General features: G+C 43.1%; 1 protein-coding gene across 1 annotated transcript in view; it reads right to left on the bottom strand.

Moving 5' to 3' along the window:
• Positions 1-21,190, bottom strand: part of LOC126100698 (putative fatty acyl-CoA reductase CG8306) — a 225,221-nt gene extending 204,031 nt beyond the window's left edge. The window contains exon 1 of the mRNA XM_049911314.1: positions 21,099-21,190. The gene's annotated coding sequence lies outside the window, so the exon portion shown is untranslated. The remainder of the gene's footprint in view (positions 1-21,098) is intronic.
• Positions 21,191-23,436: the final 2,246 nt, after the last annotated feature.

Raw genomic sequence — 23,436 nt, 5'->3', positions numbered from 1 at the left:
AAGGGATCCGACATTCCTCGCTCCGATCCGTAGAACGCCAGTTTCGTTTCTCCTGATAGTGTGATAAATGTGAAATACAGAAACAAGTTTTATATAAGCTCGACGACGTATTGAAGCGATCTTTGATATATTTTTGTTTCGCGTTTTTTTTTAAATGTTACCTTTATATTGAGGAAACAGTGCTTCGTTTTGCTATTGTTTTTAAATTTTTACTACAACGTCCCTCTGTTTCACGTTACAAATCAACTGTTTTCTAATAAAAACTGAATTAAACACTGAAAATTTCAATTTTGCTATAAATACTGTTTATTTTTAAATAACAGGTAGCAGGATGACTATGTAGATATGCAGCCCTTTTACTATCCTCACTCAGTTTCTAGATGATTCACCACTTCCGGCTTCTAGGGGAATCTTATAGGTTACTGATCGAATGCACAAACAAAGCGATGGAAACGAGGTAACGTTTGATAGGCACGCAACACACCTAACACGTAGGTGACTCAGTTAGAATCTTAAGCGACCAAGGATGCTAGGAGAACTGCTGTGGTATATGCCTACTGCTCACAGCCGACCGTGGCCTATGGTAGTTTTACAACTCTAATTACAGTGGGAAACTCCGTCTTGGTGAAAATGATTAACTTCTGAATTAACTGCCCGTATACTCGCGCGGACCAACAGGCAGCTGCAGTCTCTGAGTGAGCGACTTCAAACAGCGGCTGACCCAGGGTGGCCGGCTGGTATCGTATGTGGAAAACAACGGGAAGCTACCACATTACTATTCCCAAGGCACACTTGGCATGGCTCTCTATGTGAAAATAATGATTCTGGAGGTAAAATATCCCCTCAATCAGATCTCCGGGAGGGGAGTACTTCGAGGCTAATGGAAAGTGTAAAGATAAAGAAAAGGAAAGAGGAAAAGCTACGGATTGGTACATGGAGCGTTCGCACCCTCTTACAATCTGGCAAATTGGAAAATGCGAAAAAAGAGATGGAGCACTGCAATACAGACATTCTCGGAATGTGCGAGGTGCAATGGGGAGGCAATGGTGTGTTACAGACTGATGACCATAAACTATTTTATTCAGGCGAGGAAAAAAACAGAATGACGATGTCACATACTCCTTGACAGAGCGTAGGGGAACGATGCGGGAGACCCCCCACCGCCGTACTAGGCAAGGTCCTAGCGGAGGTGATTTGCCATTGCCTTCTTCCGACCGTAATGGGAATGAATGATGATGATGAGGACGACACAACAACACGCAGTCACCTCGAGGCAGATGAAAATCTCTGACCCCGCCGGGAATCGAAGCCGGGACCCCGCGCTCGGGAAGCGAGAACGCTACCGCGAGAGCACGAGCTACGGACTTATCACGGTAAAGAAGAAGGTAAAAACCATGATAATGTAGGTGGAATACGTAAATAGCAGATTGATAATGCTGAGGTTGAAAGGTCACAAGAAAGATGTAGTTCTGATACAGGTCTACATACCAATGAGCCAACACTGCGACAATGGGATTGAAGAATGCTGCAGCAGAACTGAATCACTGGTGGAAAGAGAGAGAGAAGACAAAGAGCCGGCCGCGGTGGCCGTGCGGTTCTGGCGCTGCAGTCCGGAACCGCGGGACTGCTACGGTCGCAGGTTCGAATCCTGCCTCGGGCATGGGTGTGTGTGATGTCCTTAGGTTAGTTAGGTTTAAGTAGTTCTAAGTTCTAGGGGACTTATGACCTAAGATGTTGAGTCCCATAGTGCTCAGAGCCATTTCAACCAATTTTTTTGAAGACAAAGACATGCATCATAGTAATGGGAGATTGGAACGCGGTGGTTGGCGAAAGGAATGACGGAGATGTGGTTGGAAAGTTTGGATTGGGTAACAGAAACGAAAGAGGTGCTACAATGGTCAGATTTTGTAAGGAATACTTATTGGTAGTCAGCAACACGCTTTTGAACATCATATTTCTTCAGAATAAAAGTAACTACCGTTTGTCTATAGTGGACATCGTCAAGCTAAAACTACAAATCCATAGATTATCGTGAGACTGTAAAAATTTATCTGGAACTGCCTCGACCCCACTTCGTGACCGCGATGCGGCGGCCACGAGTGCTGTACTGGAACTGACCGTAGCGTCGTGAGGGCCGCCTAGGCGGACACAATACCTTGCGCCTGCGCATAAACTGTGTGATAGTTACTTGTTGTGACAAGACGCGAACTTAACTCCTAACCGTGAATTTACTATTAAAGTGAAATGAAGGTACAGCTGAGGAAAAGGGCGTGTATGTTATCCTGTGCAGAACGTGCTTAGATCGACTGACTTAACATATATCAAGTATTCGTTGGTCATGATATGAGGAAGACATCACGTGCTTACAACGTATGGCCTGTCTAGGAAAATTTTGTGCTTAAGCACGAAGTTTAATCACCTAAAAAGAACTTAGGAGTGGGATGGATAATATAAAGCCAACATCGTCATTATTATGACTAGGTCTAAACATTTTTGAGACGTAAATGTTAAGCACTTGCTTAGGTATGGTTACAACGCATGAACATCCCATTGACTTAGCACACAAATGGTCATGATTGAACTTACGAACAAGTCTATATCTATTCTGTAACATCCGGCAATACGGGCCATATAAAATAGATGGTCATTATTCAACATTAGTATATTTAACCTGAAATGGTCTACAATCAAGTCAAAAACTAATGCACGTGCCTGATTGAGCTTCATGACGAAGTTATGGTTATGAGTTACAGTAAACACTAAAGTAGGGGATAATGTGGAGGTAATGAGGTACTCAATTTGCCTTCATGGAAGTGATCCACACACGTACTGTAAAGAGTGCGTGTGGAACACTGCCATCATTATTACACTTTACTAGTAAATTGTCGTCCCAACAAGTAACTATCACACAGTTTACGCGCAGGTGCAAGGTATTGTGTCCGCCTCGGCGAGCCTCATGGCGCTGCGGTCAGTTCCAGTACAGCACTCGTGGCTGCCGCATCGCGGTCGCGAAGTGGTGCCGAGGCAGTTTCAGACACGTTTTTACACTCTGACGATACTTTATGGATTTGTAGTTTTAGCTTGACGATGTCCACTATGGACTAACGGTAGTTCCTGTTATTCTGAAGGAGGTTGGGTTATCCCGACTGAAACCTAGGTAGATCTAGGTAAACATTGCAACTGAGGCTGTTGGTCATTAAAATTAAAATTAATAAGTAGAGAGTTGCAGATAAACGGAGGATGCTGCTGACGGCGAAGAACAGGAAACTAAACTGGATAGGCCAGTTCCGGGAAAGAGAAGGAAGGGCAGAAGAAGGTTACAGATGCCGGATGACGTCAGCCGGCCACAAGGAGAGTACCAAAGAATGAGGAGGAACGCAGAAGACAGAAGCATGAAGGGCTGTGTAGTCAAAACCTGCCGCAAGGCGGACAACCCAGTGATGATGATGATGATACTGGAAAAAATATGGAAAATACCTTCAACAGGAGCATAATTATTGTGTACTTGGTGCCTCCCACTCTCCCTAACAACACTCGTAAAATTCCTAATTAAATTGTAGTCAAAATTAATTAATATCAGTGCTAGCTTCAAACGCCTGTTAAGCTCAATTACTCTAATGCTGACGTGACAATAATGGTTTCCCATTGCATGGCCTCTGACTTTTTCTATGGGTACCTTCATCTTATTTTCATCCATCTTTGCTGTTAAAAACAAAAATCGAACAATTTTTTTATGCTATCTGTTTTGTCTCGGACAACGTTCTGTCCGATTCCACACAAACATGCTCCATCCGTGAAACGGCGTGATTTGCGGCTACTTGCAGCAGTTCCGGTGGAATCTGAGCAACGTTTTTCTGTATACTGGTCTTCAGGTCAGGTATAGAGCGAGTGTGTTCCTGGTAAAAGCTTTCTCTTAAGTATCGTGAGAGCCAAAAGTAGCATGGATTCAGATCAGGTGGTCCTGCAGGTCATGCATATGGAAAACCTCTGGAGATAACATGCTCGTGGAAGGTTGCATTGAGCAGATCTTTCACTGGGCGAGCGACATGAGGTGCTGCCCCCTCTTGCATGAAAACCGGGGTTTCCAGGCTTCCAAAGCAGGAATCGCATACTGTACGTGAGATCTGGACAACTTGCAGTTGTCACGCTACACCTGACAGGCTCTCTGTCTGCACTATCTTCCAAGAATAACGGACCGAAAATAAAGGTACTTAAAAATTGACACCACTCAGTCACATACGGCGAGTGCAATGGCTGTTCATACACAACACGCGGCTTAGCAGCACCCCGAATTTGACAGTTACACGTATCGACAGCACCATTCAGTGTAGAATGTGCCTCTTCATTCAACAGAACATTACCGAATTACACGTTGTCAACTTCGATCCTTGCCAGAAACCAAAGAGCAAATCTAGAACGTTGCTGCGGATCATGAGGATTCAGCTGCTGCTGCATTGTCTGTATCTTGTACCAGTACTGGTGTAAAATACACCGCAAAACTCCCCATACTGTTGACCACAGTGTGGACAATTCTCACGACACTCCACATGAGTAGTGGGGCTAGGAAAGAACGACTCCATTTTTTTAGTGTGGGTTGCCTACATCAGGGGCAGGTATGCACTCAGGGGCAAACCTATTGTTCTCCTTTGATTGACAGGTCCTTAGCCTATTGTTCTGTTAACTGGTTTTCCATGTCGCTGCACTTTACCTATTGTCCCCCCCCACCCTCTCCCACTCCCCTCCCCCCTCAGGAACTCCCCACCCCTCGCTGTTACAGGTACACTTTCAGCTCTGAGTTATTGGAATAGGCCCCTCTCTCACTCTTACCAATTTGATTGACTACTTAATTAAATTGATCAATTAATTAACCTTTCACCCTCTGGTAAACCCCCATCCCCAACCGCTATGCCTTCCTCCAGGAAATTGGCGGGAAAAAGACTCAGTTGATAGGTCATTTGGAGGGAAATCGATTGGTGTGTATGGAATATTGTTTTAGAGGATTCAAGGCAGTGTATGGCATATATGGAAATGATATATTGTTTATTTATAAAATATTAAATTAGTAGGTGTTGCATTTCTCTTGCTCATCATTCTCTGCTGTTTGGAGACATGCAGGTCTTGCAAGAAGTAGTTACAGGGGGCAAACATGTTGCATAACCTAATGTTCGGCACTGTACTCTGGGTGTCTTAACCTAATGTTTGGGCCTTTGTCGGCACTTAACCTATTGTACTGTTAAGTGGTTTTCCATGTCACCCCCATTTCCTTAAACCATTTTACCACCTTTGGTACCAAATTACGTAATTAGTTATGTCCTCCCACCAATTTCTGGTACACTTTTCGAATCCTTTGTCGACACTTAACGTAATGTTCTGTTAAGTGGTTTTCCATGTCACTGCACTTAAACTATCGTACCGCCTTTGATACCAAATTAAGTAATCAGTTATGTCCTCCCACCATTTTCTGGTGCACTTTGCGAATTTCACATGCTTTCAACGCCATTTTTGGCGCATTCTTCTTTGTCACCCACCCCCATAAGCTATTGTACTGCATTTTACATAAAAATTACGCAAATTAACGTAGTGTTCTGCACATAACTTGCTGTTATGCTTCACGTCACCCATTCACGCACTCCCTCCCATTAACTACTGTACCGCTAACACCACACTGATATAAAAAATTTATGCAAATTAATTAAATCGGTATTCTTCACATGTATAGTGTCGTTTCTTTTTTTTTCGTGGCATCCTATTGGTCTTAGAATATTGTTCATCTGTATGGGGGCCCTTACCATCTGGGTCTGATTGAAGAGATTGAGAAGGTTCAGAGAAGAACGGCAAGATTCGTGATTGGTACATTTAACCATCGTGAGAGCTTTACAAATCTCACAGAAAGTTTGAAATGGGACACACTTGCAGATAGATGACGCGCTAAACCGAAGGGGGTGCTGATATAACTTCCAAATCGCCGAGGATGTAGAGCATATACTATTACCACCATCTTTCATATCACGCAATGATCATCATTCAAAGATGAGGGAAATTAGCGCTCGTACTGAGACGTTCTGACAGTCGTGTTTCCCTCACGCGATCCGCGAATGGATCAGAAAGGGGGGAGGGGGGAATATGACTTTGGCGCGAATAGTGCCCTCTACCACACACCAATCCAATTTGCCCTGACGAGACGAAACGGAAGAGACGCTAACAATATGCACAGATGTGAAAATGGGTGTTTCTGTTCATGTCTGTCACGAATGTAGTCGCGAAATATCGCACATCGTATACACGACAACTGATATTCACTGTGGTGTCGTCCTAAGAACGAGGCCCCATGTCAGAGAGTTGGTACCTCACGACGCAGCCACAGGTAAGGACAGTCGCTGCCTGAGGTAGCAGTGAATGAGAGAGGTTCCATACGCCGCCGCTGCCGGAAGACTACTTACGTCAGAGCGTAGCGCTGCTCTGCCCTCTCTACAATCACCGCCTACGATGACAGCATTGTTTTCAGTCAAACCCCACTGCGACCTGACATCTATATACCAGAGTTTATAGTCAGGTGTCCATTGAGATATCAAGTGATAACGGCTCTGTAGTGTTCAGCGACAGCAATTAATACATGGTGACATTCCTGTTGACATGGACTGTTTCCAGGTTAACTATTCTTATATTGCTCAACCGGTGTTTCAGTGATATAATATTTTTCGTGTACTAATAGTATCCGTTGGACCTCCTCCAGAAGTAAATCTAGGGTTTGTAGCACCCACTACAGTGTCGATACGAATGTCTCAAGTTTTTTTTTTTTTTTCATCCGGAGCTATATCCGCTGTTTCCTTTTGAGGATCTTACTTTGCGCAGAACTAAATTAGATCTTAAAATAGGCGGAAACGCTGTTTCTGATGGGAGGTTTGTTTATTCCTTGCAGCAGCAGAAAAAAACGATGGCGCGATGTGAGTATATTTGGCCTGTTTATTTGCGAGAAAATTAGACAATCTTGAGATGCGTGCGCATTTCTTCCACTCTCAGGTTCGTCTATTTATACCCTGCACGGAACTGCATAGCGAGGTGTACGCGCGTGCGTGCATGCGTGTGTGCAACAGCGGGGTTATTAGCGATCCTGCGAAAATAGCTTGAGATGCGTGTGTTTAAAAGACTTAAAACTAAAGAGGCCCAAAATATATCACTTAACATTGGAACCACTCTCTGCCATTTTTATTAACATGCCCTATCCAGTAGTACCCCAACAACGACTATAGACCAGGATAAAAGCCAAAAAACGAAATACGAGTTGGCCCCGCCAGTGGAGGAGACATTTTCAGGCCACCGCATTTGGGTTCCTTAAACATACAGCGCCAGAAAAAAGAACTGAAACGCCAAAAAATAATGTAGAGTAATGAAATTTCGAGAGTACATTTGTCTACCTAACATATTTCAGTGATATGTATTGTAAAATCAGAGGTTAATATATATGCGCGAGATTAGTCATTGCAAATGTGAAAAGCTGGTACATTAATAACCGCTGTGCCGCGCGGGATTAGCCGAGCGGTCTCAGGCGCTGCAGTCATGGACTGTGCGGCTGGTCCCGGCGGAGGTTCGAGACATTCCTCGGGCGTGGGTGTGTGTGTTTATCCTTAGGATAATTTAGGTTAAGTAGTGTGTAAGCTTAGGGACTGATGACCTTAGCAGTTAAGTCCCATAAGATTTCACACACATTTGAACTTTTGAATAACCGCTATAACCAGCAGAATATTCAGTGCAAGCGTGCAAAAGGGCATGCATTTTGTTGTACATGTTCCGGATGTCAGTTTCTGGGATGAAGTTCCACGCTCGTTCCAATTGGTCGGTCAACACAGGGAAAGTTAACGCCCTGTGGATGGCGTTGGAGTTTTCATCCGATGATGGAGGCGGGTCTGGTGGACGAGCCGACCAAGGCAACATGTCAACACTCTGTACAGCGTGTCGGGCTACAACATCGGCTTGAGGGCGAGTGTTATCGTGTTGGAAACATTCCCTGAAATTTTCTTCACGAATGAGGGCACAATAGGTCGAAGCACCACACCGACCTACAATTTTACAGTTAGAGTGCGTGCGATAACCGCGAGAGTGCTCCTGCCGTCACACGAAGTCGCACACCAGACCATAACTCTAAGTGTAGGTCCAGTGTGGCTAGTAGCAGACAGGATAGTTGCAGGTCCTCCAGGGGCCTCCCCCTGGCACTGAGACAGAACCAGCTTTTGTCAGAAAAACACAACTGACTTCCACTCTTTCTCGAATGACACCACTGAAGTCCTATATGGCAGTGGTTTGGAGTCAGTCGCTGCCAAATGCTGCTCAGAGTGCTGCTGCAGATGCAATACGAGGCGACAGAACTATATGCCGCGCGCGGTGGTCTTCCCCTCAGTAGCGCCGCGGTCTTCTAGCGAGTTGGTTGGGTTGGGTTGTTTGGGGGAAGAGACCAAACAGCGAGGTCATCGGTCTCATCGGATTAGGGAAGGATGGGGAAGGAAATCGGCCGTGCCCTTTCAAAGGAACCATCCCAACATTTGCCTGGAGCGATTTAGGGAAATCACGGAAAACCTAAATCAGGATGGCCGGACGCTGGAGTGAACCGTCGTCCTCCCGAATGCGAGTCCAGTGTGCTACCACTGCGCCACCTCGCTCGGATCTTCTGGCAACCGTACGTTCCTGTGACCACCGCTGCGAGCAATCTTCCTGTCATAGCTTTCTCCAGTATCGCAGATGGAAAAACCAACTTTTGTAGCCTTATTACACGACCTCAGTGAGGTGTTGATAACGGCGTCTTTGTCGCCGTAAAGGCATTCTTGAGTAACATCAACTCACCACGCACAATCTCAACGGTAACTAACGTTCACGACCGTTATAGTACGTACGTAAAACAAACCTGATTTGTATCCGTATATTGTTGCTACTATCACCACTCTTATGCAACTGGCGGGAAATTTGGAAAGACATCATCTTTCACATGTATAAACATGCTGTAATGTTATGTGTGCCTCACTGCTTTTTTTAAACTAATTTCTGTCTGATTTTATTCTGAGAAGCTCAGTAATGTATGTAAATACCGTAAATGTAAATTTGATTCAAAAAGTACTTGAAGTGAAGCGGAGCTGGACAGCAACAAACTCTTTAGCACGCAATCCCTGCAACGATAGTAGTTATGAATCTTTGAGTATGGACTCTAAAAAAAAAGACAATTAATTTATTAAAAAAAGGACAGCTGTTCATTTGTATCTTGTGGAAAGAGGACGTGTTGCTAGGCCGTCGCTCAGAACGTATTGTTACATTTAATGAAAATTGATATTTTAGTGATAAAACCGAGTAAAGTATGCGTAAGAGTTGCCAAACATTTATGTATACAAATTTTCTGGAAGTGAAGAATAGAAATATCTTGTTTTTGGAAAAGGATGTCAACTTCATTGTCGTCGCCGTCTATCAATCGACTGAATTGTAACTGTACAAAGTTCACTAAAACACAGGAAAAGAAATGCATCCTCTACAGTTTTCATTCAATAAGTAACAAGCTCTCATAATTTCTTAATTACAGTAACTGGATTATGTTCTTGTACAATAGTATGGTGCTGAACTCCACTGACCAATTTTGATGTACCAGGACGTGTACTTTGAAGGAAGTTTGTGTGTCGAGCAATCTCCTTTTCTCACGAAAAGCAGATAGTTGTTTGATCTTATTTACTTACAACAGTGGTCCCTTAAGTATGAAAAGCTACGAAAACTTGGGCTCAAGGCTATCCGCAATACGGCCAAGTAACTAACAGAGTCGTATTTTAAACCTTAAAGAACAATAACTTCCTCCAAATTGTAATACATCACCAACTGGTGCAGAAGCTGATCATTTAAGGAGGCAGCAACCAAAATTCAGGTACCAGTTACGACTTAAAGTAAAAATCTCAATCAAAAATCAATCTATCTCTCTCTCTCTCTCCAAACACATATATAAATATTCATATTATAAAAAAAGTCATTTTTATAAAATGCCTACCAATTTTCGTTTATGTTGCACAACTCTTTCTTGCTGTTGTGATTTTTTTAGTTAGTGTGTACAGCTGAAATCCGGGATGGTTCCATTGGCAAGGAGGCAGTCGATGTACTTCCGCCCCTTGTGTTTCATCCCTGATGACGCCGTCGTCGGCAAGACCTTTATTTAATCCTTTTACGATTAATGGAATAAAGGAACTGTATGTCACGTCAAATGCGAATACTACATAACCCCGCTGAAGATGTACACTCACCTCGTGAAAATTCTTCGGGGACTGGAAAACTAAAATAAGCGACTGGCAGATATGGTGTTAATTCCCGCAGGGGAAGCATAAATACAACGGGACACCGATAGTGCTCGATTTCTGCACGAATGTAGCGCATACTCACATACAAAGAATGCTGCTCTCGCGTTTCAGAAGCAAATCGACGTTCAAAGTTTGACCAGCCTGTTGTGTACCACAGGGCGGTGTTAGGCGTCGGGGAGCGGCGCTAGCGCAACCGAGAACACACAGTTCACAGAACTGGAAGGCGACCTCGCCGTCAAACGGCGCTGAATTCACACTCGACCGAACGACAACACATCGCTTAGTCCAATAGCAAACGCTGAAAGTGATAGTCACCCTGACGCTGAAGCTCACTTGTGTCAGTTTGTTTTTGGATACGTTCCGCCTTGAACAAACATTTTTTCCCTTCTTTTATGCCAGACACGTTAAGCTGAAGTTACAGCATCCTCAGTAGTAGATTTACTTCTTTTCGTGTTAACACATGTTGTGCCACAAAACCACAACACGAGTTAACAAACGTTTTTGAAAATATCCATCAAATGCTGTCTGAAATGATTTGTCTAAAAGTAAGGAATAAAAAAAGATTAGAGGAAATTTTGACGCACCCCAGTTCCTGTATAAGATTTCTAGCATCATTCAAATGCACGTGAAATATTTCTCTAGTCTACACAAAACATTTGACCCATTGTTTTCAACATTCTTTTTAATTTTCAGGGTTTTTATCAGAAAGCCTGATCTTGACACTTCATTTCTTTTCCTACGGTCTTTTCTTTTGGCCCGCATCTCGTGGTCGTGCGGTAGCGTTCTCGCTTCCCCCGCCCGGGTTCCCGGGTTCGATTCCCGGCTGGGTCAGAGATTTTCTCTGCCTCGTGATGGCTGGGTGTTGTGTGCTGTCCTTAGGTTAGTTAGGTTTAAGTAGTTCTAAGTTCTAGGGGACTGATGACCATATATGTTAAGTCCCATAGTGCTCAGAGCCATTTGAACCATTTCTTTTCTTTTCTTAGTGTCCTGAATTTAGTACTTGGTATCAACTAACCATTTTGACAGTTAAATGTAACTCTTATCTGGCTGTGCGCAAAATAGCTCTGCCTTGATTAAATAAACTTTTCGACTCCTCATTCGTGTTCTTAGTGTCTCCTGCTTTCGACACATGCTAAATTTAGTATTTGATTCGAAGGAAGCCTTTATGTCACCAATACACACCAATGTAACTTTTAGGTGCAAAATAGCTAGGCCTTTGAGAGCAGCAACTGATCGTTAAATTTTTCAGTTTTCTCTCAAATCACTAATTAATATTTTGGTAATTATCCTGATTAGTTTCAAGCAATTAAATATCATTTGCTAAAATTAGTCCTCACGCTGGTCCATTTAACATCTCAGTTGTCCATCTTCCACTCTTCGTTTGGCTACCAAAAATTGTACAAGAATCCATTCAGTAATAATGTAGTACTTATTTTCACTCCGCTCAAATATTTTTTTTTTAAAAAAAAAGAAAAGCGTTGATGACGCTGAACTGCCGCGCCACACGTCTGGGTGGAGAAGAAGGAAAAATTGTGCTTACTCACGGCAGAACTAACTGAAAACGAATTTATGGTATAAGTGACGTTATGAGATATCATGTGTCCTGCAAAAAAGTCGAAATATAGCATCAGCATTAAGCAACTCACAACGATAAAGTTTATTGATATCCATAGCAAACCTCAAAATGGTTAATCTTGACAGTGTTTCTACGGTAAGCTGAGGAGAAGTGAAGTAATCGGAAAAGTATCGTACAAAGATTTTGAAACATCGCCATTTATTACATAGAAGCTCATCCAACAATATTTAGAAAGGAAAAAGAGAGCGTGCTGAAAACTCATGCCTGCAAATTTTTTATGTGAAAACATTTAAAGCTTTTTAAATAAAACCAACATTATTAGCATTCTACATCTTTATTCTTCATATCTACATATTTGCAGTCGTGTGCCGCTCGATGGCTCCGAATTGCAGCGTGCAACATGGCGGTGTGTAGCGTACAGCGAGCTGTAATCGAGTTTCGAATTCAAACAGTTGGTCCACACGTGGAGCACGACAACGTCAGAGCACACGCGAGCGCTGCGACACTAGCAACAGTCCGACGTCTTGAGTCCATTGTCCCGAATCATCCCCATCCGATATTCTTCTGTTTCCAAAACTTTAAGAACACCTTCGAGGACTTCACCTCGATAGTGGTGAAGCAGTGCAAGCAGAAATGAGATTGTGGCTCCGTCAATAAACATTCTATAATGACTGGTCTCTCCTTGGGTGAAATGAGTTCGTCGCCTTGGTGATTAGATTGAGAAATAAATGTGTAGACACGAGTAATAAAGATTAGAATGTTAATAACGTTTGTGTTATTCAAAAACTTTAATTTAATATTCGGATGCATTACTTTTCAGCACTCCCTCGTCGGTGGAGCGTGTTTTTTATTTACAAGTACTAAATAACGTCACGACAACTTCCTTCTTCAAGAAAGGTTACTTTCTCACAGTTAAAGAAAAGGTTATTTAATAACAACTCTTTCACCAGTTGATGTTATTATTTATGCACAGTGCAGTCTTTGTCTATATTTTTACAAAACCTAAATCATTTTCGCTTTGAAATATCTACGTTCTTTTGTGAAAGAGCACCCTTGGGAAAAATATCGCAGTCTTCATGGAAAATGAAACTAAACATATAAATATTATAAAAATGAAACTATGTATTGATGTGAAGGTCGATGGCAGCATGTCATGACGTCACACAAATGCAGGATGCTTTTCGATCGGTACCCCTGGGATTTGCAGAGGGATGATAGAGGCTAACACGAGTGGGGTGGTTGTAGGAATCTGGAACATTCTATAATAATTAGTAGTGGAATACTTTGGTAAATAACTTTTACTTAACTTTGTCCTGTTACTGCACTCCAGGAACATGACTAATAACAACTATCTTTCTTGAATACGAATGACTCATTAACAAACATTAACTGTATTATACAACAAGCAAGATAACACAATTCTGGTATTATGTGCGTAGTACATGCGCGAACTCGAGGCTGAGAACCTAGCGAGCTGAACGCTATTCTAATCTGACGTCGCTCACGACCTGTAGCTGACTCGGCCGGAGCGATCTGCAAGTCTGTCTCCGTGACAGGCGCCAGCGAGTTCAGAGAGGCTGCAAGTGCTGGACCGCTATCGATTATCGCAACCTCTAGCGTGGGGTCTAACATTAACACCACATGTATGTTTTACAGCAGAAACCACTGGATTGATTTCAACCAAATTTGGTAAACACCTCATTTACCGTCTGGAAAGAACCACTCTGGGGTAGGAACAATCAACCTCTCAAACGGGTGGGAGTGAAAAGTGAGCGCAGGTCACGAGGCGCGAATAGCCGGACTTTATTTTTTATTCCCTGTTTGAGAATGAGAGCGCTTACTGAACTACAACAAGCTTTACAAGTAATTTCAAACCTTTACGAGGCCTTTTCTCTCACACACCACCCACAAAATGATGAAAGGAGAAAAGTTTATCACTTACTACATTTTCGCTGTTCGTGCAGTAAAACTGCCGCACCAGACATGACCTTTTAATTTATTACTTACTCACTACTAACTCTATTTGCAACACATTTCGAAAACAGTGTCAACGTATACCACTGGATATACCTGCAAAATTATATCATTGTATGACACTAGGTCAGGAGGTATGACGTCATAAAGCATGGAAACGAAACTGCCGGGCCAAGTTCGTTAGAAATACAGGGGAAATATGTGTATCAATATGAGTGAAATAAGTTAAATATATATGTATGAGGGAAAAGCCACGGGAAAAAAATCCCTCTAAACCGCTGGATCGATTTCAACCAAACGCAGAAAGAAATACTGTTGGGGTAAGAGCCAGCAACCTCCTACTGAAATAGGAGGGAGGGGAGATGAATATACAGAGAGGGAGAAGGAGATGGACGCGCAAATGAGGGAGGAGCAGATGGACAGAGAGAGCGGGAGGGAGAACTGTACAGAGAAAGGGAAGAAGAGGAAGACAGAGAGAGGTGAAGGGGGAAATGTACAGAGAAAGGGAAGAAGAGAGAGACAGAGAGAGGTGCAGGAGGAGATGGAGAGAGAAAGGAAAGAGGAGGAGATTGAGAGTGGGGAATGGACAGGGAGAGACTGGAGGAGGTCAAAGAGTGGGGAAGGAGGAGATAGACTAAAAGAATTGGAATAAATACATACCCGAGCAACGTTGGGTCCTCAGCTAGTAATAAAATAAACGCGAAGAAAGTGCAAAAGCACGAGATCGATTGGTGTAACTTGAGTGAGCACTGCGGGAGTAGTTTAACTTTCCGGAAGGCGATACCGCTCCTCCCCAGCTCTGTCCGCCGCCACCCCCCACCCTCACTCGCCCTCCAACGCAAACGACAAAACTTTCTCTCGAGAAGCGTTGACGACTGAAGTCGCGTACCGTTCCGTCGACAGGCTGTGTGGATGCCACCGCTATAATGCACTGTGGAATGTTTTTAACTTTCCTTGTGTTCCACCGAATGTGACTCTATCTTAGTGCGGCAAACTACACTTCAGCCCATACCGGATTCGAGTCATGTCATTTTTATTTCCTAGTCTTACATAACGTATCAGGATTTCTCGGTCAGGAATGTAATCAATAATAATGATAATCGTAAAAAAGGGGGAATGGCAACTGGATCATGTCTGTATGGATAAAAATTACCATATGGAAATCTACAACGCGAAAGTTCTGAAAGGGAGAGATACTGGATCAGATCATTACAGAAATAAAAGCTGAATTCACCCCACTGACAAAGAAAAACTCGCACCCCAAAAAGAAGAGAACCTACGACTCTCATAAATTCATAAGTAACAAGGAATACGAACAAGAAACAAGGAATATAAAAATGGCACATGGTCTAGAGGAAATAGTTGAAGAGACGGCCTCAACAAACCCAGGGAAAAAACACCAGTGGTGAAACGAAGCGCGTGCTAAAACAGTGGCACACCGACACCAAGCCTGGTTAAGGTATCAGAGTTATGAAACAGAAAAATCGCATTTGGAACTCACAGCACACAGAAAGATTACACAAAAATAATAAGCAGCATTAAGCACCAATATCAAAAAGATAGTCTTCATTTGTGCGGCCATATTGTCCGTAGGTGCTTCACAATTCGTGACGGTGTTTTCGTTCTGTCGTTCTGTCAAAAAGATATACTTCTAATGATAGAAACAAATAGCGAGAAAACAGACTTAGGGAATTACTACAAAATATTTAGTAGACAATTATAAAGATATGATCCTGCAACATTTGTGTTAAATGATAAAAAGAATAAGATGGCCCACAATAGTAGTGAAATACAGGAATTTCAGCGGAAACATTTACCGTATTACTAAATTTACAAGATCGCTCAGATCTACTTCAAATAAACACAGATACCTCTATTAAAACACCAGCAGAAAATATAAACCCACCGGCAATCCATGAAGTCTACAAAGCTCTGAAAGAGCTCAAAAACTACAAATCAAGTGGGTAAGGTCAAACTTCGGAACACTGGAAATATGCAGCAGAACCAGTGAAGACATCATTACACCAATGGATAGTGAAAATATGGAATAAAGGCGTAGAACGCTTAAAAGGCAACAAATCAAATTTAGTCAACTATAGAGGAATTTCCATTTTGGATATCACATATGAAGTCATGTCAAGAATTCTATACAATCGTCGTAAAGATCAGCTTGAAGTGCAACTACGAGAATACCAAGGAGGATTTAGACCCTGGACAAGCTACCCAGAGCAGATAATCATCTTGAAATTGGTAATGAATTAGTACAAAAAAAAGACAAAAATAAGGAGTCATAACCTTCGTAGTCTTCAAAATGACCCTATGGTTGGCCGGCCGCGGTGGCCATGCGGTTCTGGCGCTGCAGTCCGGAACCGCGGGACTGCTACGGTCGCAGGTTCGAATCCTGCCTCGGGCATGGGTGTGTGTGATGTCCTTAGGTTAGTTAGGTTTAAGTAGTTCTAAGTTCTAGGGGACTTATGACCTAAGATGTTGAGTCCCATAGTGCTCAGAGCCATTTGAACCATTTTTAGACCTTATGGTTGTATCCACGGATCTTCAATGATGAAGACGCTCCATCACAAATTAATAAAAATTATAAATTTAAAAAACTCTAACAAACATAAAATCTAAAGTAAAGTTTAGAGGTGAAATTTCTGAGCCATTTACGATTAAAACAGAGCTAAGACAGGGAGATGGTTTATCGCCATTACTTTTCAACTTTCCTCTGGAGTACGAGATGAGGAAATGGTACATGGAAAATCCTAAAAGCCTAAGAATTGTAACAAAGAAACCAAATAAACTTCAACTGCTTGGGATTCGTTGATGACTTAGTGTTACTAGGTAATAACATTCAAGAAGCTAGAAATCAAATAACTAGCCTACAAAATGTAGCATAAAAATAGGACTCCGGATATTATTCGAAAAGACTGAGATAATGGAAGCAGATATATCAGTAATCAACTACATAACAGTAAATAACAGGAAAGTAAAAATAGTGAAGCAATTTTAATACCTATGAGAAATTATAACATACAATTTGGAGTAGAAACCTGCATAGCAAGAAAGAACTAACAAAATAAAAATGCTCAAAAATTAACATGGTCTACAAACAATAAAAAATGTCTATCAATGAAAACAAAATTACAACGTTATAAGATGGTGATTTAATCAGAGGTGACATGCGGAAGTGAAACTTTTCAGTGTCACCCAGAAAAACAGAACCGTCAAAATCCTAAACGTAGAGAGAAGAACAGCTAGAACATGCAGAAATGTCAAAAAGATGGACAAAGGCAGATAGTTCGAAATGAAGTGGTGTACGGTGAACCAGTGTCCATTACAGTCACTATACACAAAAATAACATCACTTTTTGTTAACATTACGAAGACATCAGAAACCAGATTACCAAGAAAAATAAAACCAGCATGTAGACCGGATAAATAAATCCAGGGAGAATATAAAGGAGCAAGAATTAACCCTGGAAGATTTGCAAAACAAACAGCAAGTTCAAGGAAATTGAAAAACATAAAAATAAGACTTGAACCGAAAATAGACAAACAATAAAATGGGTATTTACAGATGAGGAACGACAACAAATATCGGAACGAATACTCGGCAGTTCGAAAAGAAAATCTATTGAACAAGACGACCGGAAAATGATTGAAGTGGTCCAACGAGGCAGTAAAAGGAGAAGAAGAGGAATAAGAAGAATAACAATCATAGCGGTATGTCAGTGGTGAGGTGTACCGGCAGTTTAATAAAAAAATCATCGTGAAATTAACATTAAATTATCGATACATCCATGCACATATTGAACTGTTATCGCAGGAAGTCATTACGTTTATAATTCTTCCTCTTCATTGGTAGGCCGCCAGAATTTGAGGTAGTAGCTGTCATAAGAGTACAGACATTTTGTGAATATCTCTTTCTAACACGTGCATTTGATTTTTAATAAAGATAGCGGAAAATATAACACAACATCTATAAAGAACAGCCATGTAATTTTTGCCGGAAATTATGCGTATTTCAGTATGAATACCGGAACTGTAAAGAGATGCAGTAGCAGGGAATTAAGAGTGATGTAATCTTCAGGAGATATCAACTCTGGCACTGCAACAACGTGAAAGCATTATGAAACCGAACCTCGCCACGAATTTTCCACTAGGATGATTATTGCTCTTACTGCCTTTCATTCTGATGAAACAGGATTAGCTGTACCAATAAGAGTGTTTGCTGGAAGCTTAGATCGATAATGATGTGACTCAAACGCAGAGCTGGCAGAGTTCCAGATCGCCGCCTTCGACCGGTTTCACGAGAGCGACTTTCGTGTCAAAAACGACGACGCGTCGTGCGTCTGTGTCACGTGCTCGCGTGTAAACCAGCTGACCGCCGAGTGTCGAGTTCCGAAGGTCGACACCGCCTGCAATCGGTCGCTCGCCTCGACCGTGCGACACACGATCGATTTACCGAGAAGTTTCAGCCAGTAATTTGTTTAGGGGCAGGTTACTTTACTGAATACATTACAATTTTTAAAGACGCCAAGTGGGATGTGTACATCTTTCCAATGTGCTAATACACTTCGTTTTTCATTTATTAGTCACCAATTCCTCCTTCGTTCCTAGTCTTCCAGTTTAACTGCAAGTATTTATGTACTGGTTTTGCGTTCTCGATGTGCCTACAGAAACGTTGTCAATAGCAGCACTGCCGGTTAGTGTAACTCCTGCCATAAATTGCGTGAGGGAGAGTGAGATGATATGGAGTGACAGTGATTTTGAGTGTAGCTGGGATCACAGACCAGGGGTTCCCAAACCTCTCCTGTGGCGGAACACTTTGAGAATTCCGGTACTCTGATGGAACACTTTGTTTATTTTGAGGGTTAACAAAATTTAAATGAGACAACTTGTTTTATTCACTGATTACTTCAATTTTAATACTTAACTAATGACCCAGAAATCATGATTTTTAAAAGGATATCACGATTTGTGTATCATTAATTAGTGTCGTCAAAATGTCGGAGAAGAGACCCCACGTTACTGATAGTTTTTCTCGGAGACAGTGTTCTGCGGAACAGAGTTTGGGAGACCCAGCTCTGGACATTTACACTGTCAGCTTAATAAGTGTAAAATCATTCTACGTGAAACTCAACAGCTTTAATAAAGCGAGTAGTCGTTTCATAAATAAGACACTGGTGTGCAAAACGTAAGGACGAAAGCAACTCTCGCATAATTTGTCGCTGCCAAGTCACATAGCTAGACGAAATTCGGGTCGTATATAGAAAATACTGCTACAGTGAAATATAAAAAGTAACTGAAAGAAATGTGCAATGAGATTGAGAGAAATAACTTATTCGAGACAATAATTACTCTGAAGGCACTGCAATTTATGACGGTCACTTGCACATTACAAAAGGTGGTGAATGCTTCGTAACGGGGTCTGTGAGCGCATGGCCATAAGGTTTGTAACGAGTTCTAGCGGTGGGGCGTTCCGTTCTTCCACCAGCGCGGTTGAGAAGTGATCGACGGATTTCGACGCACGTGAACGTGCTGCAATACTGCTCCCCAACCCATTCTACACGTGCTCGATGTGCTTTACGTCGTGAGAAAGGGCAGGCCATTCATTCTCCGAATATCCCTCTTTTTTCCAAGGGCTCCTACACCTGCGCCCTTAGATACGATCGCGCATTGTCATCCATCAAACCTGGAGATGTGCTTAAGACAATTACGTACACAGGTGGTAATAATTTCACGTGGCTCAACGAGCCGTTGCAAGTCTTTCTACTGGACACCACACCGGCGGCTTACGTGTCGCTAACTTGCAACAGTTCTGCAGCCGGGGAAGAGGGACCCACAGTTCAACTGCGTGTTGTTTCCGGCGACACCTAACGTCCTTGAGAGTTTAACGTTAGTCAAAGCGAGGAATGAAAACTCCGTTGTCCGAGAGGGATTCGATGCCTCGACTTGTCTGTTTTTAGGCAAGCGCTTAACCTCCAGTCTTACAGCCCCCCTGACATCTGTAGATACATTTCGCGTATAGATTTTGAAGGCTGATTTAGCGAGTATCAAAATATGTGCCACCTACGGTTTTATCTTTCGATTGCGTTGACTTATGAGGTTAAATTTTTCACGGCGCCGAGGGACTTAGACCTTAGCATGTGACATAAATGTCAGTCTGATACCTCAAAAAAAAAAATAGTTGAAATGGCTCTGAGCACTATGGGACTTAACATCGGAGGTCATCAGTCCCCTAGAACTTAGAAGTACTTAAACCTAACTAACCTAAGGACATCAGACACATCCATGACAGAGGCAGGATTCGAACCTGCGACCGTAGCAGTTGCGCGGTTCCGGACTGAAGCGCCGAGAACAGCTCTGCCGCTTGATACCTCACCAGATTCGGAGTACAAATGAGTTCCGAATTCACCCCTCAAAAGACGCTTGGGGGAAGGAACAGAGGGTAACAGTGGCGTTGGCCGGAGTGTGCCGTGTTCAGAGGTTTAGAGGTCAGTACAAGTTTATACTTCCCCACACCTATACCACCGAAACGATAATGTACCACACGGTTCCTCGGTGCATTGCGTGTTTCAACTTCTCGCCGTATAACGATTGCACTGTCGAACGTGTCGAACAAATCGAATATGATCTGTTATAAGGTGCTCACGAACACAGTCGTAAGACATCTTACCGGGGAAACCATTGGTTTCCGGACATACGTTCACTAGGGTTATTTGTTTCATTCTCTTCTACCTGCACTTTTCGTCCGAGCTGCCGGAGATGGTGGTTGTGTGTGCGTGAGGTGTGCTTGCTTGTGTGAATGAGTGTGTGTATGTTTTCTTCTCTGAAGAAGGCTTTTGACGAAACCTAATATGTAAGTGTCCTTTCATTGTGCCCGTTTGCAACTCAGCGTGTCGTCTTTACGGTGCGTAGCAATCTATCTTTTCCTTGTATTGTTCACCTTGCGTCTTCCGACAGCCACTCGACGCGACACCATCCCACAAACCACAGAAGATTCAGCAAACAGCCGCAGACTGTTGCCCATCCTGTCCGCAAGATCGTTTACGTAAGTAGAAAACAATGGCTGTCACTTGCCTGGGTCACTCCTATACCCTTGTCTCTGATGAGCACTCCCCATCGAGGTCAACGCTCTGGGTTCTGTTACGTGATGAACTTTAACGATGCTCCTTGTTTGTGTGCGCCTTAGGCTTTTGAAAATGGAAAACTTGTGGAAAGTTCGGACTCACCTGCGGCAGTGGCTCGAAGGCGTGGCGTACCGTAGCGCGCTGTGTGGCGTGACCTGCGGCGGAATGCCGATGCGTGCTGCGACCGCTCAGCGACTGCGTTAGTTGCCGGGAAACGCGATGGGTGAGCACGTGCGGGGGGAGGGGGGCTGCGGTAGGGGGAGGGAGGGCGGGGCAGGTGGCGGCCTGGCCTGCTGGTCTGGGTCGACCACGAGCGTCCAGTCTCCACGAGCGACTCCTACAAGCGTGCTCAAACCCACATCGCCTGCACACAGTGCACCATGTCCGTAAAAGAATGTTTCAGCTCGTCTTCTGTCACTGCGTGCGGGAGAAAACGCTGTTCAGATACGGCTAAAGGAGCGTACATACCAGGCCAACGAACGACAGAGCCTCGACCCACGGAGCGAGGTGGCGCAGTGGGTGGCACAGCACACTGGATTCGCACTCGGGAGGATGACAGTTCGAACACGCATCCGGCCATCCTGACTTAGGTTTACCGTGATGTCCTTAAAATGCGTCAGCCAAGGGTTCCTTTGAAAGGGTGCGGCCGATTACCTTCCCCATACTTCCCCAACCCGATGGGACCGATGACCTCGCTGTTTGGTCCTCACTCTTTAATTTGATAGTCAACTACTGTACTTTAAACTTGAAATTGCGTAGTTTCTGATGATGTTTTTGTTAAATTAAAGAGCGAAACCGACCAATGAAAGAACGACTTTTGGCTGTCCTGAATAATTTAAATAAGGTATAGTTGCTTAACAGTTCAGAGAAAATTTGAGTCTCGTAATAAATAAATCCCCCCTCATACGGTTATAGTTGGTGGGAACTTCAACATTCCCTTGATATGTTGGCAAAAATATTTACCGGTGGTAGGCAGAAAACATCTTCCGAGCAGTTAGTCCACGAACCCACGCGAATTGTAAATGGTTCCGAAAACACACTTGACCTCTTAGCCACAAACAATCCAGAGCTAATAGAGAGCATCATGACTGATACAGTGATTAGTGATCACAAGGTCGTTGTAGCTAGGCTCAATACCGTTTCTTCCAAATCCACCAGAAACAAACGCAAAATAATTTTATTTAAAAAAGAGGATAAATTGTCACTAGAAGCCTTTCTAAGAGACAATCTCCATTCCTTCCGAACTGACTATGCAAATGTAGACGAGATGTGGCTCAAATTCAAAGATATAGTAGCAACAGAAATTGAGAGATTCATACCTCATAAACTGGTAAGAGATGGAACTGATCCCCCATGGTACACAAAACAGGTCCGAACGCTGTTGCAGAGGCAGCGGAAAAAGCATGAGAAGTTCAGAAGGACGCGAAATCCCAAAGACTGGCTAAAATTTACAGACGCGCGAAATTTGGCACGGACTTCAATGCGAGATGCCTTTAATAGGTTCCACAACGAAACATTGTCTCGAAATTTGGTAGAAAATCCGCAGAAATTCTCGTCGTATGTAAAGTACACGAGCGGCAAGACGCAGTCAATACCTTCGCTGCGCAGTGCCGATGGTACTGTTACCGACGACTGTGCCGCTAAAGCGGAGTTATTGAACGCAGTTTTCCTAAATTCCTTCACTAGGGAAGACGAATGGAATATTCCAGAATTTGAAACACGAACAGCTGCTAGCATGAGTTTCTTAGAAGTAGATACCTTAGGGGTTGCGAAGCTACTCAAATCGATTGATACGGGCAAGTCTTCAGGTCCAGATTGTATACCGATTAGGTTCCTTTCAGATTACGCTGATACAATAGCTCCCTACTTACCAATCATATACAACCGCTCGCTCACCGACAGATTTCTACCTACAGATTGGAAAATTGCGCAGGTCGCACCAGTGTTTAATAAGGGTAGTAGGAGTAATCCATCTAACTACAGACCTATATCATTGACGTCGGTTTGCAGTAGGGTTTTGGAGCATATATTGTATTCAAACATTATGAATCACCTCGAAGGGAACGATCTATTGATACGTAATCAGCATGGTTTCAGAAAACATCGTTCTTTTGCAACGCAGCTAGCTCTTTATTCGCACGAAGTAATGGCCGCTATCGACAGGGGATCTCAAGTTGATTCCGTATTTCTAGATTTCCGGAAAGCTTTTGACACCGTTCCTCACAAGCGACTTTTAATCAAGCTGCGAGCCTATGGGGTATCGTCTCACTTGTGCGACTGGATTCGTGATTTCCTGTCAGGAAGGTCGCAGTTTGTAGTAATAGACGGCAAATCATCGAGTAAAACTGAAGTGATATCAAGTGTTCCCCAGGGAAGCGTCCTGGGACCTCTGCTGTTCCTGATCTATAGAAATGACCTGGGTGACAATCTGAGCAGTTCT

The sequence above is a fragment of the Schistocerca cancellata genome, chromosome 9 (genome assembly GCF_023864275.1).
Source record: "Schistocerca cancellata isolate TAMUIC-IGC-003103 chromosome 9, iqSchCanc2.1, whole genome shotgun sequence".
Taxonomy (NCBI): domain Eukaryota; kingdom Metazoa; phylum Arthropoda; class Insecta; order Orthoptera; family Acrididae; genus Schistocerca; species Schistocerca cancellata.
This window is presented reverse-complemented; position numbering and strand designations above follow the sequence as displayed.